The 18,468-nt window shown below is 38.5% G+C and overlaps 1 pseudogene across 2 annotated transcripts; it reads left to right on the forward strand.

Annotated features, from left to right (window-relative positions):
* Positions 1–15,622: 15,622 nt before the first annotated feature.
* Positions 15,623–17,310, forward strand: LOC145087812 (pentatricopeptide repeat-containing protein At5g56310 pseudogene; annotated as a pseudogene). 2 transcript variants are annotated; one of them, XR_013700889.1, is made up of 2 exons: positions 16,012–16,150; positions 16,305–17,310. The product of XR_013700889.1 is annotated as a pentatricopeptide repeat-containing protein At5g56310 pseudogene, transcript variant X2 (transcript). The 2 variants fall into 2 exon arrangements; XR_013700887.1 differs by having other exon boundaries at positions 15,623–17,310.
* Positions 17,311–18,468: the final 1,158 nt, after the last annotated feature.

Consider the following 18,468-nt stretch of genomic DNA (forward strand, 5'->3'; position numbering starts at 1 on the left):
ATCAGGATAACAATCCAAAAGGGTCGACATTGGTGCCTTCGACCCATAAGCACAATAAGGAAGACTCACCTCGAATGCAGAAGCTCCTCGAAAGAAATCCCTAGCTACAGCCCTTCCAACTTCCTGAGCTATCAATACCAACAACACACCCAATTATCAATTGGGTTCCATGCCATAAACCAACATCCAAACTTGGCGTAAAATGACCAATTTACCCCTAACCCAACATACACCAAAACTGAGGCCCAAAACTGAAAGATCCTCATAGGCCCACTAATGGCCCAATTTTCCAAATTGGGCCCAACCCCATATAGGTCTTATCCTAAGCCCATAATTTCCTTAAATACAAATCAGATTACCACAAACACCTCTTGAGACAAACTTGGTCAAAGACATAAGTCAAAAGTCAAAGTCAACAGTCCAAGTTGACCCAACTCGTCGAGTTGTCCTTCAACTCGTCAATTTCCTCCATCAATAAGAACATATCGAGAAAACCCAAGTCAACTCACCGAGTTTACCCACCAACTCATCGAGTTCCCCTATTCATCTGAAAATATCGGGGAAAACCGAGCTAACTCATCGAGTTTATCCATAAACTCGCCGAGCTCGCTCAAAGTCCAACAACTTAATTCATTAAGCACCTAATCCATAAAGTCATGGGCACAAAGCATAGATCGGACTTCCTTGAGCTGGAAAACCATGTAAAGTTGCTAACTTTACGTCCATGCATGCCTAGATGAAGCTCTTAAGCTTCAAATGATCTTAATACTCAATGTAATGCATGCATGACATCTAAATCCTCCTAAAGTTTGCACCTTTAAGCTCAAGGGTAGCAAAACAAATTCATATCTGAAAGGATGAACCTTTACACCACTTTTCTTAACCATAAACTCAAAAAGGAGGCCAAAATCACAATAAAACCCAGATGAGAAGATCTAAGCTATTAATCACCAAGTTCCAGACTTTTTACCTCAAATGGTTGCCAAAAGTGTGATAGATTATGGATCCCAAAGCTTCCCTCCAAGCTAAACAACTTCAAGCTCTTCCAAACTTTCACCAAGCACCAAAAGCCCACAAAAATTCACTCAAAACCACAATATTCCCAACAAGAGGCTCACAACTTGATTTAGGGTTTTAAGAGGATAAGGAGGCTGAACAAGGAAGTTTAAGGCCTTTAAATAGGGTGCAAGACCCTAAATATATGATTTCCTTATGAGTGGCCAACTTGTCGAGTTAAGGCTCCTCAACTCGTTGAGTTGCCTCATTAAACTTCGTGGTCAAGCCAATTCCTACTCGCTGAGTTGAGGCTCCTCAACTCGTCGAGTAGACCCATTAAATCATATGATTCTTCATCTTCAACTAGCCAAGTTGGCTCCTCCAACTCGTCGAGTTCAACTTGAAATTTGCCTAATTCCATAATTAACCTTCTAGATTCCGAGTGTTACAAATCTCCCCAGCTTAAATTAGATTTCATCCTCGAAATCTCTCCTTATTAGTACTTATAACCAACGACCAACCCAGTGCTCACAATCGGAAATTTTGCGCCTAAGACAATCTTCCCTTGGTAACCGGAATCCAAACAGAAATCTCCATCCCAAAGACAACAATCAAAACCTCTGACCATGCAAACCACTTCTACCCTTTTAAGACCTAAAATCTATAATGGTTTGACTCCCCAACAGACCGCTCACACTCAAACAACTCCATGCCAAGCCCTCGATGAACAACAGACCCACCATAATGCTTCCAACTCTTATCATACAACGGTTTATCAAGATCTACCAAAACCATCCCTAAATTAGTTCTTCAAGCTCGATGAAGGATAAACCCTCAATCCTTTGCATACTAACCAATATTACCTCTCCTGAGATCCGCAACCTAAAGTCTCAACGGTTTGAATCCCTGTCGGACCTCCCCTACCAAATCGTCACCAAGCCAACCTCATAGAGTCTCATACCAACCAAAATACTTCCAACACCTGATCATATTGTTGCTTCAAAATAAAACAAAGTCACTAACCATATATAGTGACAGAAGACTTATACTCGATAAAAGGATCAGATAATCCTTCGAGTATAAGATTCATCCTTGCATTGGTTAGACTTAGAAGAGAATTGCCCAGCCAGGTCAAACCAATTACTCTGAGATTATTTAATCCTGATGTGAGTGATTTATCATTTCCAAAACTCCCAGATACTCCACACACACACACACGTGTAATCCCATGTCACTAATACAGCCTGAAACACTAATACTGCCAAAAATAATGATATTGCCCAAAACACTAATATTGCCCAAAACACTGCTGCTAGGAGCCTGAAACCTCCCCACTAGTCCAACCTTCACAATGGTAGAACCATGTATTTGAATCCGCCCCCAGTCCCTAACTGGGGCATTACCAGAACCATGAAGAATGATCCTCGAAACACACTGACCGTGAACTTATCCCAAAACCAAACCATATGAAGAATCCAAAATCTTAACACCCTTGACTCTAAGCTATGCCATTACCGACCACTGCTTTGACTAGCAACGATGATCAAACCATGAAATTTTGCGATACATCCAACCCTTACCGACTCCGGTGCACTCCCACCTGGGCACCCACTCGATGCAATCCCCAAGAACTTTATGACTTACAACTGCATTGTTGGATTAGTGTCTAAGTCCATAACTATTTTGGTATGTACTTGACCCGATGGTGCATGGTCCTTTTGGGTTGCCTTCACCAAAGCAACTTGATAGGATGAATTATGGAGAGAAAGGATTAATTATGATTTATTAATATATTATGAGAATAATATATTAAATGAGAAATCATATTGTTTAATTAATATTAGTCAATAATTAATTAGGAATTAATTTTGTGGCTAAAAGACATTAATTAAACTTAAGGGACTAGAACTGTCAATTGTATGATAGTTGAATATTGAGCTAATGGACTCCATATTAAAGGGGTGGACGAATACTATGGGGAAACCCATTAGAAATCGTCCTAGGCCTTTAAGGAAGGAGTCCATGGGTTGCTTAGGGCCTAAGCATCCAAATTAGGGTTTCCTTGTTTGATAACCCTAATAGCCTCACTATTTAAAGATCCCTAGAGCACCAAAAACGTGTGGAAGTAACTCCTTAGGGTTTTGGACGGTTTTTGGCAGCCTCCTCTCTCTTTATTCTTCATCCTCTTGCTCTTGGTGTTTGTGAACCATTAGAGGAGTGATACTTGTGACTCTAAAAATTCTAAAGTCATTACAAGGAGGCTTTGAGATTGTTATTGCTACATAACAATCAAGGTAAGATCTAAACCCCATTCATAAGTTAATTTGATTAATTGTATGCTAGATCTAGGGTTTAAAGTCTTGGATGAAGTGCATGTACAATAGAGAAACCTAGATCCAAGCATTAGGGTTTGCATGAGCACATAGGATGTTCTTATGGCCAAAACCCATCAGTGGTATCATAGCCTTGATTGGTTTCTATTGTATTGATGCCTTGGTTATTTGTTTGTAAAGAAATGTTTATTGACAAGAGAATCTTATATGTCAAGGAGTCAGTGGGAGTCTTAATGGTCTTGAAAAGTTTCAAGAACTAATCAAGAATAAACCTTATCGATCATCACTAGCACACGACTTGAGGTTTACAACCTATCATGTTGACACTATCTTGTTTATGTGCCGTTCCAATTGAGTTAATTATGCATGTAAGCTCTATGAGTTCTCATTTGAACGCATAAAAGGCAAGCACCTTGATTAATGAAAAGTACATTGATAAGAAAGGGTGAGCTACTTAACTACTTGGAAGACATGGTGGGCAGCCGTGTTACCGTAAGGCAAAAAGTCAAGATTAAGAAAGTTCAGTCCATATGAGTTTGGATTTGTCGCAAACATTGGTTTTGACAAATTCACATGGATAGGAACACATCACCATAAAAAAAATCTAAGTGTCACAAGATTCCCTCCTTCATGAAAATGATTGTGAGGAAATGCTTTCACTAAGAGAGGTTTTAAGAAGATAGTGATTGTGAAAATTGCATTCTCAAATCTGATTATGATTACGGTATCCCTTTCCATGATTCGAATTGTGAGATTTGGAAAATAGTCTGAATTGTTTAGACATGCATATGAACTATCTAAGGCAAAGGTGTATAAGTTTGAGAAGCTTAGATAAAGGATTATCAAAGCATTAGAAATATGAACTTAAGAAATTCAATATGAATTGTTTTCTGGAAGTTAAGTTGTTTCTGAATACATGTCAAAGCTAGTGGGAGCATAAGAGTTATGCTTATGTGATAATAATCATCATATTGGGAGCATAAATGTTGTGCTTGTATGATTATTTGTAACGCCCGCAAATCTGGGCTAGTCAAATTAGAGGCAATAGGGGTTGAAAACGACTTTTCGACAAAAGATTATTTAGAATAAATAATCTTAACCAAGTTGTAGAGTATGTTACAAGGTTTTCGTACATATAAAGAACGCCGAAAACCGAGTTATAACGAAGAAGTTATGACCCGTTGAAGTTTCGCGACGGAACCGGCACGATACCGGGAAGCGTAAATAGTGAATTTACGATAGAGCGAGATTTAGCCTTAGCGATCTAAACGAAAGTCGTAGAATATGTTAAACTAAGAACATCGATAAAAAGAACGCCCAAATCTGACTTCGTATGAGGAAGTTATGATTTTTCTAAGATTTAGCATAGCAGTGCACAGCCCGAAATCTGAATTTTAGATCGGTCGATTTTTAGCCGACGGGATCTAAATGAAAGTTGTAGTACTCGTAAATACCAATGCGTGGATATAAAGAACATCGATAATAGAGCTCGTATGCAAAAGTTATGGACGAAGCTTAGTCCCTACTTTTCGAGTGCGGCAAATTCGATACAGTTTTGTAAATACGAGATAGAATGAGAATTAGCCAACGAGGTCTAAATGAGAGTTGAAGATCTCATTAATAGGAACTCAACGGTAAAAAGACAGAAAAAAATGGAGCTCGTATGCGAAAGTTATGGACGAAGCTTAGTCCCTACTTTTCGAGCGCGGCGAATTCGATACAGTTTTGTAAATCCGAGATAGAATGAGAATTAGCCAACGAGGTCTAAATGAAAGTTGAAGATCTCATTAATAGGAACTCAACGGTAAAAAGACAGACAAAAAACGGAGCTCGTATGCAAAAGTTACGGACGAAGCTTAGAGACTACTTTACTATAAAACTCCTATAAATACAAGGGTGAACTCCTCATATTTTCTTCACACCATAAGCCTCTCTTTCTCTCTCTAACTTCTCTCTAGCCTCCCTAAACCCCTCCCAAGTCTACGGAACCTCCCTAGTACGAGAAGAAAGCCCTGGAGCGCCCGACGGCTCCGAGAAGAAAAGCTTTCGGCTTGGAAACGCTGCTCCAGCGAAGCCCGGTTTTTAATAAAAACTCGCTGTAAGTGAGCTATGCCTATACTATATTTAATATAGATTTTATTTAATTATAGTAACATTATTAGGACCTTAAAATAATTATTTGGGCTATTATTATGAGTTATATTGAGTGTTATTTAACGCTTATATAATAGTAATAATAGCTAGACTATTAATTAGTTGTGGTTAACGTTAAAAACTAAACCCTAGTGGTATTGATACTAGGTTTTGTCAAGGAAAATTGTTTTGAGATAACGAAGTGCTGTCTGAGTTCGGAATCACCACCTAATCAGGTGAGTGCATGGTCTCTTTCATCTTACACATAGATATGAAGTATTTTAATATAAATTACGTGTTATGTGTGCATATTGTCTGAATACTTGTTGTCTATGCTGGTGAAAGATTTTTATACATGTTTTAAATGATGTAAACTGTATAAAGTATTTTATATCTACAAAATATGTTGGGTAAAACATGGGTAGATGAATGATGATGGATAAAAGTTGAAATAGAGGAACATTAGTAGTACGGACCTAGTGCCCTATAGGTATACATTGGCAGCAGTGGACCTAGTACCCTATAGATGAGCACTGGCAGCTGCGCCACAACCCGTAGATGATTTAGATCTACGGTAAACGTCCTAGCAGCTGCGCTCTAAGGATTGTATCGGCAGCTGCGCCTAATAAGGAGCCTTATGACCATGATAGTAGTGTTTAAAGGTCAATACCGGCAGAAGCGCCTCATAGAAAATGTCCTAATTCTGGCAGCTGAGCCTAAGTGACAATATTAGCAGCTGCGCTTGACCAATGTGTCATTGGCAACAATGGACTTCATGTTGTTTCCTTAGGATGATCCTTAGGAATGAATGAATGAGAAATAGCTGATTCTTAGGGTAGATCCTTAAGAATAAAGAAGATAATGGGGATGGGTAATTGGGTTGATTGTTTGATTGTTTAAACATAATAATTATATTATTGTGGGTTGAAAACCCTATGTACTCACCAGGTTTCCCAACCTGACCCACTCAGTTTATTTATATCACAGGTGTTGATATGAAGTGACATTACACTGAGAGATTTAAAGAGATGTAGATCACTAGTGTAAATAATTGTAAGTTCTGTTTATGCTTATGTTTCTGTATTAACGATGACATCCCAAACGTTTTAAAATGAAATAAATACGTTTCTTCGAAAATGTTTTAATAACGTATTTACCATGTTTTTCTGGGAACAAATTCCGCAACATTTTTATAAAATGAAGTACTCTGATTTTTATAAAGCATAAACAACATCGGTCTTTTTTGGCCGTGAAAATGGGGATGTCACATTATTATAGCAAGTATTGCAAGTTAGCAATATTAATTATAGAAAACAAAAGTTATACTTTGCAAAGTCGTAAGGGTTGAAAAGTTGTTTTGCTATAATTTGCTTCATTTCAAATCTAAAGGCATAGGTTGTGGAATGTTAATAAATTTAGTCAAGGATTAATAGTGCATTCTCAAATTTCGATTATGATTATGGCATCCCTCTTCATAGTTCGAATTGTGAGAACGTGACACATAAAATATTATGGCAAAAGATTGATAAAGTATCGTATCTTTATGTAAGACATTATGCATCGTGTCCCATACAATTCGGGTATAGGATTGATTGCAAATGCTATAATATTTGACCATTCTAAAATTTTCCAAATGTCTAGCGCATTTAGAGGGAAAAATGACAAGAATCGGTTTTGACTAAGATAACTAAACAACTATCAAAGGACGATCCAAAGTTCGCTGAGCATTGGTCGCTTGTGAGTAGTTGGAAGTATGGTATTAGATGGACCATATCGACATTATTATGAATAGATAAGATTCTATTAAGAATGAGTTGTCATATGGCAAATATGGAAATGTTTCCATAGTGGGAGTTGGATATTGAAAATCTATATCTAGATTAGAAACTTTTATGCAAGAAGGATGTTCAAAGGAATGTACTTTGAGTGAGAGACATCATATCTATAGAATTGTTTCTGATAGAGATTAGCTAAGTCTTGATGATTTTGAGCTATGACTTTACAAAAGAATCATTGCGTAAAATGTTAGAATCTAGCATAAGTAATAAAAGTTTGATATTCTTATACTTATGATAAGGATTGGGAGTTGTGAAATGAGTATGATTGGAAATGTATTCATTTGACCTATTTCACAAAGTAAGGACCGTAGGTAAACATTGTGTGCATGCTAAGAGCATGGGACGAGTATAGTTATAATTCAAGTAAGAAGTTGATTACCCGAAACAACAAATAATGAGTAATCGATATGGCGATAAATAAAAGGTGTTTTATTTATACTCAAAGGTTTGAGGCCATATGGGATTAGTATTATTCTTGTGTTTCACTTTGCATGTTTTGACTTCCTGAATAATTTAATTGCTTCAGAACAGTCAAATTATTCGAACGGGCCACAGTCGTTCATATGTTGGAAGTAGGTATGAATAAAGACTGTCGTGAATTGGTGTGTGGATTGTCTAAAGTGTATTAGACATAAGCAAATGTTTTCTGCAACGTTCATGAGTGCTTATGAATACGATTTGAGCATTGGATTAAACCCACGCTCACGTTGATCACTTCATGAATTGTATCACGAGTGATTAGTGAGATGATAACATCTTATATTCTTGAAACCGAGATGTGTGAGTTGTATCTTGCGAGTCGGTTGCACATTGATAATATATAAATGCACCAGTAACTTGGTGTTATAAAACATATTATTGTGTGTGATTCGATAAGTGAGTGCAAGCGAGCATTGAGTCAAAGTTTATCCGTTCCTTTTATCCAAAGTAGGATAAAAGCGATATCTTTGGGCCCCTTGATGATTTAGTGATGGCACCTAAGCGCTTGGCCAAGCCGAGACTAAATTGATGGTTCAATTGTAGTCTGTTGTCAGTTGTCATAAATCGAAAGTCGGGAAATAGTATAGAGAGAATGATTAAGTTCATGTCTCACATCTATACGATATCTAGAATGGAGGAATATACGATCCTTATCTAAAGGACACGCGTATCTGATAAGATCAGAGTTGACAGCGGCTTTGGAAAGCTACGATTGCAGATCAGGATCTGAAGTCATACGCAGAATAGTTATTAGACTTATCCAAGTGGGAGACTATTGGATTAGTGTCTAAGTCCATAACTATTTTGGTATGTACTTGACCCGATGGTGCATGGTCCTTTTGGGTTGCCTTCACCAAAGCAACTTGATAGGATGAATTATGGAGAGAAAGGATTAATTATGATTTATTAATATATTATAAGAATAATATATTAAAGGAGAAATCATATTGTTTAATTAATATTAGTCAATAATTAATTAGGAATTAATTTTGTGGCTAAAAGACATTAACTAAACTTAAGGGACTAGAACTGTCAATTGTATGATAGTTTAATATTGACCTAATGGACTCCATATTAAAGGGGTGGACGAATTCTATGGGGAAACCCATTAGAAGTCGTCCTAGGCCTTTAAGGAAGGAGTCCATGGGTTGCTTAGGGCCTAAGCATCCAAATTAGGGTTTCCTTGTTTGATAACCCTAATAGCCTCACTATTTAAAGATCCCTAGAGCACCAAAAACGTGTGGAAGTAACTCCTTAGGATTTTGGACGGTTTTTGGCAGCCTCCTCTCTCCTTATTCTTCATCCTCTTGCTCTTGGTGTTTGTGAACCATTAGAGAAGTGACACTTGTGACTCTAAGCATTCTAAAGTCATTACAATAAGGATTTGAGATTGTTATTGCTACATAACAATCAAGGTAAGATCTAAACACCATTCATAAGTTAATTTGATTAATTGTATGCTAGATATAGGGTTTAAAGTCTTGGATGAATTGCATGTACAATAGAGAAACCTCGATCCAAGCATTAGGGTTTGAATGAGCACATAGGATGTTCTTATGGCCAAAACCCATCATGCATAAGGAATTTCCAATTTGAGAATCACAACTCTAACAACCGCTTACAAACAACTGGAATTATTGCCTACAACATGCCGAGACTTTTTGATAATTGCCTGATACTTCCCTCAATCCTTACTACTTCCCTTGTCCAACCAACAGATTACGACTCGCCTGACCCCCATCAACGCGTCAACCCTGGAAACACTATAAGTAGAAGAAGTGAGCCATTATGATCCATAGGCCCATAGCATATGACTGAAATGCTTCTGATAACACACACACCTTGACGACACTCTCACAGCGTCACTAAGCACCACATAGTTGCTACCCAAGCAATCCTTATGAAAACAAGTTGCACACGATCCATAGAAGGATAATGCTCGGACTTTTGATCCAAACCGAAAGCTGAAACCCAAAAGAACCATGCACATAACTCGAACCAAGAAACCTAAAGCCATCTTGCCCAACTTACATGGAACACCCCCATACATATACTTAAGAGACCGAAAATCTCATCCACAGAGAAAAGAAACACCATATATAATCAACATGCCACCTTAATCAAACAAAAAACATCCTCATGATTGGTCAAAACAAGACCCCATATTGGACTGAACGGATTCCATCGCTACCCTACTAGCTCGAGAAAACCTTCAAGATGATCCTGAAGGCTACCAAAATCTAAGTCTACCATGAACCAAGCTCCCACTCTACCATTGAGGGTAAGCACACCTGAAGACCGAAGGGACTTAGAATATACCAAACAGGAGGGTAGCTGTCTCATTCCTTGACCTTTAAATTGCACCACTTAAATCCTTCAGATAAATCCTGATGAATAACAAACTCAACGACCAATGGCCTAGAATACCTTGACACCCAAACCAGAGAAACCACAACCCGCTTAGAGCTGAACATACATGCTTCTGAAAAGGGCCACCAACCAACATCTTCCCAACAAATATGAAAGCAGCAAACCAACTAGCAAACTAACAGAACCCTCAATGATTGACGTTCGACCTGAGAATTCCAATTCTCCCCCACTTAGAACTCGAACCACCACCTACTGGTGGTGAAACCAAAACATAACCCAAATAGCCCAACTAGATACAACCATACTTGACCATGGATTAAATAACATACGAAGAATAGACTTCAAAAGAATGGATCCAACGAACCCCAAGAGAGCATGAATTCTAGCTGAAAGCCTCTGAATTTCCAATAATAACCACTTACAAAACATAGGAAACTACTGATTTACGACCCAAACATAGACCCCTGCATGCAACCCATATGACAATCCAGCACCTGACTTTCCATCTCCCAAGGATACGAACCTTGCTCACATCGCTAAGATACTCGTGCCACAACAGACCACTTACGCACACCAGCATTGACATGTTGTCGCCAACCATCGTGATCAACAGACCTCAAGCTAAGAATCCAACCTAACTTGGGAGGTTATTAGACTGCCCACTTCTTCGAACTCGGAAATATGAAAGCAAAATCCTTGCCACATATAACAACAACCCAAACTGACAATTCGCCACTTAAACCCCAGATGCAATTCCAAACCGATCATGACAACCGCTTCCTCTTCATATCTCGTGGTCCGAGGCACGACCTCTAACAAAACCCTCGAAACTTCCAATCAACATACTCATTCGGGCCTGAACCATCCAACCCACATCAAAATCATTGCAGGGGCCTGCACAACACAAAACCTATCCTTGTCTGAGCGGCCCAAGCCAAAAGATCAATAGATATGGAACCACTGCCTCGAACCATGGTATTCAACCATGCTATCTACCCTGACCAGCCTTAAAATCTCCGAAATGCTCCTCGATTTGAGTATGAATCATGTGCTTCCAGTAGTACGGGCCCAATACTACCTTCCACACCTATCCATACTCTCCTCAAGAATCCTTTCGGGTCCTTTAAGACCTAATCATAACATACTCCTGAAACCTGCTCAATAGCAAAACAACTGCACTAGAATACTTTATAGGCTATCTAAGGATTCACCCACGCTCCCTCTGCCATCAGTTGCTGAAAAACTCCTCACGATATCAATCAACCATTCCATGAATACAATAGCTCAGATAATCCTTCGAGTAACATACTCATCCCTACAACGGTTGGACTCAGACAAGAGTTGGGAAGCAGGGTCAAATCTATCACTCTGAGATTATCTAACTTTTTCACATGTGACTTGACATATTCACTTAATGGATAACTCACATCACTCATGAGTTCCACAAAGCACAAAGCACACAACATTCGAGCAGGGAAGACGAATAACACTAAAATGCAATAAAATCAGACACATTCTCGTGCGAAATCCTTGATCTCCAACTCCCAGCATCACAGGTACACCTTCGCCTTGTCCTTACTCTCTCAAGAGTGGCTAACCATTCTTTGCGCTAACCCGCTATACACTGCACCCGCTCATGAAACTTCCACTAACCCTGCAGCACTCGTGTATGCTAGCCATACATAACATTGGATTCTATAGACAATCAAATATCTGATCCTACCCTAAGCCCTTCATTAAACAAGAACAGGAAATAAGGCCAAACCAAACATTCTCAGTCTATAGAATTTTAGTTATGTACAACTATGATGCATACACTAAGTAACTACAATAATGATGTCAATTTCATATGAGGAAGAACCCTAGGATATCAGGCATTATATAAGCAGACAATTCTATCATGCAATTCCTAAAGATCCCTAGCCTATCACTAGCATGTTGTTCTAACATATCACAATATCAACTAACAGTATGGTATTTTGGGGTCTACTTACTGGCTCCGGCTGATCGTACACATCACATCCTCATTATGTATTTTGAAAACACATTTTGAAAATCTTTTTCCTGAGTTTGAGATTGGATTCACATCACATCCTCCTGGCCTTCGGCCTGACTGGTCTGCCTCACAGGCCTTCAGTCTATCCGGACAACCCTGGGTCTGTTGGCCTTCAGCACAAAGCAGGACCGCCTCAACCCAACCACACACACACATTTTGATATATACATAACAATTAACATATAACCACTCTACAGACAAACATGTAGATCATACATATCACTAAGCATAGCATCATCCTATCTACTAGGATACAGATCTAACAGATCATAACAGCATGGCAACATCATATCTACTAGGATACAAATCTAACATATCATAGCAATATCCTATATATCAGGATACCGATATAACAGATCACTACAACATACAAGTATACGATAAACCAGGATAACAATCCAAAAGGGTCGGCATTGGTGCCTTCGATCCATAAGCACATTGAGGAAGACTTACCTCGAATGCAGAAGCTCCTCAAAAGAAATCCCTAGTTGCAGCCCTGCCAGCTTCCTGAGCTATCAATACCAACAACACATACAATTAGCAATTAGGTTCCATGCCATAAACCAATATCCATACTGACCAATTTACCCCTGGCCCAACATACTATTGGATTAGATGTCTAAGCCCATAACTATTATTGGTATGTATTCGACCCGAGAGTAGTATGGTCCATTTGGGTTGCACTTCACCGGAACAATTTATATGTATAATCTTTTGAGAATAGTATGTTTATGATTTATATTAATATATTATAAGTTCTAATATATTAATATGGAATCATATTATATAATTAGTATTGATCAAGAATTAATTTAGAATTAATTTAGTGATCAAAAGGAACTAATTAAGTATGGACTCTTATATATAGTATGGGCTAAGTTCATTTAGGTTGGGCTAAGCTTGCATGGATAGTCCATGGAGTTTTTAACCCATGGATCCTATAGAAATGAAAGGTCATGGGTATTAGGGTTTACATCGATGAAACCCTAATCCTCCATACTATATAAAGAGGTCTTTGGCACATGAAATGACACTAGTGTGTGAGTAAACAAGAGTGGGCCAATTTCTAATGTGCTTAATATTCCCTCAAGTTTCCAAGGGGTTTTTGGTGATTTTTGATTCCACTTGAGACCTTCCACACTATTGGGGCTAAGCTCTTAAAGTTCAAGACTTCAAGCTTCATAAAAAGGTATGTCATCTAACTATGCTTTTGTAGTATAGTTGCTTCATATTATGCTAGTTAGGATGAAACATTGGAATTTTGAATATTTGCATGTATAATAGAGAAAACATAGATCCAAGGTTTATAGGGTTGCATGTATACCATAGCAGTGTTAGAATGCTCAAATCCCATCACATACACCAAAACTGAGGCCCAAAACTGAAAGATCCTCAAAGGCCCACTAATGGCCTAATTTTTCAAATTGGGCCCAACCCCATATAGGTCTTATCCTAAGCCCATAATTTCCTTAAATACAAATTAGATTACCACAAACACCTCTTGAGACAAACTTGGTCAAAGACATAAGTCAAAAGTCAAAGTCAACAGTCCAAATTGACCCAACTCACTGAGTTGTCCTTCAACTCGTCAAGTTCCTCCATCAATCGGAACAGATCGAGAAAGCCCAAGTCAACTCACTGAGTTTACCCACCAACTCGTCGAGTTCCCCCATTCATCTGAAAATATCGGGGAAAACCGAGCCAACTCGTCGAGTTTATCCATAAACTCGCCGAGTTCGCTCAAAGTCCAACAACTTAATTCATTAAGCACGTAATCCATAAAGGCATGGACACAAAGCATAGATCTGACTTCCTTGAGCTGGAAAACCACGTAAATTTTCTAACTTTACGTCCATGCATGCCTAGATGAAGCTCTTAAGCTTCAAACGATCTTAATACTCAACTTAATGCATGCATGACATCAAGATCCTCCTAAAGTTTTCACCTTTAAGCTCAAGGGTAGCAAAACAAACTCAGATCTGAAAGGATGAACCTTTACACCACCTTTCTTATCCATAAACTCAAAAAGGAGGCCAAAATCACAATAAAACCCAAATGAGAAGATCTAAGCTATTAATCACCAAGTTCCAGAATTTTTACCTCAAATGGTTGCCAAAAGTGTAATAGATTCTAGACCCCAAAGCTTCCCTATAAGCTAAACAACTCCAAGCTCTTCCAAACCTTCACCAAGCACCAAAAGCCCACAAAAATTCACTCAAAACCGCAAGATTCCCAACAAGAGGCTCACAACTCGATTTAGGGTTTTAGGAGGACAAGGAGGCTGATAAGGAGGTTGAACAAGGAAGTTTAAGGCTTTTAAATAGGGTGTAAGACCCTGAATATAGGATTTCCTTATGAGTGGCCAACTCGCCGAGTTGAGTTGCCTCATTAAACTTCGTGGCCAAGCCAATTCCTACTCGCCGAGTTGAGGCTCCTCAACTAGTTGAGTAGACCCATTAAATCTTATGATTATTCATCTTCAACTCGTCGATTTGGCTCCTACAACTCGTCAAGTTCAACTTGAAATTTACCTAATTCCACAAATAACCTTATAGATTCCGGGTGTTACATTTTATGTCCACCAAGCCAAAATATCTAAATTTTCAAACTCTTCTATAGTTATATGTACTAAAAACCGGACAAAATATACATTCTTAGCTCGCTACTAGGGATTTTAGTATGAGCCCGTTTAGTAGCAACATCTTTTTAAGTATTATCTAGTCTAATTGTTTCATTATCGTTGAGTTTCTTTTTGTCGATTTAACCACAACAACCGTTAAGTAGTTTGACAAAGCTCAGACACCAATAGAAGATTGTGAATCATGACCACATTTGGATGTCATTACTTGCATAAGATTAGAGAGTCTTTTTAGGTTTTGAGATACTAAAAAGCGTTTTTGTGTGGTGTGATTAATCTAACACATCCAATAATTATATAATTATGTACGTCCGACAAATGAAGGCAAAAAAAATTTTGTGATTTATTATTTTTTACCTTAACATATGTATATAGTTTATGCTCTTTATGGTTGAAATGTTTGATATGACAATGTTAATGGCATTTAGTTTTAAATTTTACTAAACTAATATAGTCAAAGATTAATATGAAAGAAAACAATGTGATATAACTCCATATTTTGTCTTTGTAATTATCATTTAAAATAAAATTTTAGGGTTTATTATGAATCCTTCCAAATACATTACTCCCTACCATGTTTACGGGAGCTTGGAGTGGTGTTTACGCATGGAGTATCTCTCCACATCAACCTCATGCGACGAGTGTAAGACCCGTACGGGTGCCCTAAGTTGAAGTGTATAGTTTCAAATAACTTAGAAAAAAAGTCAAAAAATAAATGAATAAATACCCTAGTATAGTTTAGTTAATTGTATTTTAATTCATCCTAAATCCCAAAATGCGTAACTATTGCTAATACGCACTTCAATTCAATCCGAACACCCTACATTAGAACTTTGCATTCGTTAACAATTTTCTCATGCATGACCGGATCTATTGCTTGTTTTATCTGTATCCATTATCCGAGTGAATGTACATATGTTCCGACGACCGCTCATCGGGAAACACCGACTTCGATCGTCACGGTCCGCCATCAGATGTGTTCATATACAAAGTCCACCCCCTCCACACTTATCTGAGTTATCACTGCTCGCAGACAAATGCACTTCGATACGACAGCTCCAACAAATCCACGCTCAAATGATCGTCTCTGCCACCATAAACGACAACTTCGCGGCTAGCCGTTTACTATCCTTCTCCGCTCTTTCCCTTCATGGCGACCTAATTTATGCTTCCAAACTACTAAATAGTGTACAACAACCAAACATGTTTATGTGGAACACCCTCATTAGAGGCCTAGCGATCAGCCCTGATCCAAGCGAAGCATTGTTCCTGTATATAAAGATGCGTCGAATCGGCGTTACCCCTGGTAAACACACCTTCCCTTTTCTTCTCAAGGCGTGTTCTAACTTACAATCGCTTACATCCTGCAAACAAGTACATACCCAAGTCGTAAAAGTCGGGTTAGACCTGGATTTGCATGTTGTGAATAGTTTGATCAGAGGGTACTCTGTCTGTTGCAGCTTGAAAGACGCCCGCCAAGTGTTCGACGAATTTCCTGACAAAAACGTCAACATTTGGACCACAATGGTATGTGGCTCTGCTCAAAATAATTGCCCAGAAGGCGCATTGGCGCTGTTCGATGAAATGGTAGCTCAAAAATTCGAACCAAATGGTCCAAGCCTTTCATCTGTACTATCAGTTTGTGCACAATCGGGGTGTTTAGATATCGGAGAGAAGATCCATAGATACATACAGGAGAAAGGACTCGAAACTGGAGTTATTCTTGATACTGCTTTGGTGAACATGTACGCCAAGAATGGAGCACTTGTGATGGCTAGAAATTGCTTCAATAGTATGCCTCACAAAAACATTGTAACCTGGAATGCAATGATTTCAGGGTTAGCAGTTCATGGGCATGCTAAAGAAGCGCTCGAATACTTTCATGAGTTACAGAAACATGAAGTGGTTCCAAATGATCGGACATTTGTTGGGGTTTTATGTGCTTGCTGCCATGCCGGAATGCTTGATTTTGGATGGAAAATATTCAAATCGATGAGGAGTGTTTATGGGATTGACCCCAAGATACAACACTATGGATGCATGGTTGATCTTCTAGGTCGAGGTGGGAGGGTATTGGAGGCGGAGGAGTTGATAAAGGGGATGCCATGGAAAGCTGATTTGAAGATTTTGGGAGCCTTGTTGAGTGCTTGTGGTAGCCATGGAAATCTTGAGGTTGCAGAAAGAGTGGTGAAGAAGATGATTGTATTGGAGCCGGATAATCATGGAGTTTATGTTGTTTTGTCAAATATGTATGCAGATGTTGGACGTTGGGAAGATGTTTTGAGGGTGAGGGGGATTATTAAAGATGGGAGTTTAACGAAAACACCCGGTTGGAGCGTTGTCGGTGGTGAATAACTTGATCATATGTTTGAGTTGAAAACTTGAAATAAAAAGTATAATTTAAATGAATTGAAAGTGACATAACTATGATTGGTTGAGGTAAAGGCGTAAAACTCTTGTTAAACATTTTTCTTAGTTTGATGTGCAGTTGATGGCAAAAAATACAAAATGTATTTTGATACGTAATTTTACAAGTGTAGTCTACTAATAATTATTCAAATTAGCCAATCCAGTAAGTAGAAAAGTAAGGTGACCATAAATTTGGAACTATTTTTTTTTTGGGTTAGGGATAGAGTCATGCTAGGGGGGCAGCGGATTAGGGACGTTACCGGAGGTACCACCACTCCGAGCAAGACATGTTCACCAGCCTCAACGTCCCTGAGATGAGAAGAGAGAAGACTGAGACTGGCTATGAGTAAGAGAGTCGGAGGTACGTGCCTGAAAAAAAACACAACCAGAAGTTCACCAGGGACGGTTCCGGGAGAACGCTCTGATGGTTAAGTCAGTCAATGATCTTAATTCAAATTCGAGTAGTGAATGTAAAGTAATCAAGTCTGCATACCTATGCTCTTCATTCTCACGATCTTTTATATGTCTTACATTGGGAATCATCGTCTTACCATACCTAGCAGGCCAGGTCTAATCGTCATTAATGCAAGAACGGTTGAAGGTACTGAAGATTGTATTTAGGTTAAGTCATTAGTCACATCTGATAGATCATAAGTATTGTAGTTAACTTTAATGGTAAGCTACATCATGTTATAGGTCATAAGTATTGTAGTTAACTTTAATGGTAAGCTACATCATGTTATTGATTATATCGATGTGCATTTGTCTTGATCCCATTGCTACTTGATGTACTTTACTTAAGATAGGTTCAACATCTCGTCATCCTGTACAATTTCAACACGCTATTATTTATCACTAGGTTCAATAGTTCGCCAATCCTCATTTAGGTTCGATCGAAGCACCTCCTTGAGGGTTTGACCAGGGAGCTTATTTAACCGATCAGGTATATATATCTCATTAAGTTCCCTAGTTCGTCGCTTGGTAGTTGCCCGACCACCACCAACTGCCACCTCCTTTAATAGTTTATCTTCAGAATTCGAAGGCGGAGGTTCGTCGTGAGAAACATCCTCAATGAGGGCATCTACCAAATTCGGTTCAACTTGAGGACCAAAACCTCTATTAGACAAGATAATATTAGTACGGGGACTAGATTGTAACTATATATATATATATATATATATATATATATATATATATATATATATATATATATAT

Source organism: Lactuca serriola, chromosome 2 (assembly GCF_051521515.1).
Source record: "Lactuca serriola cultivar US96UC23 chromosome 2, Lser_US96UC23_V15, whole genome shotgun sequence".
Classification (NCBI taxonomy): Eukaryota; Viridiplantae; Streptophyta; class Magnoliopsida; order Asterales; family Asteraceae; genus Lactuca; species Lactuca serriola.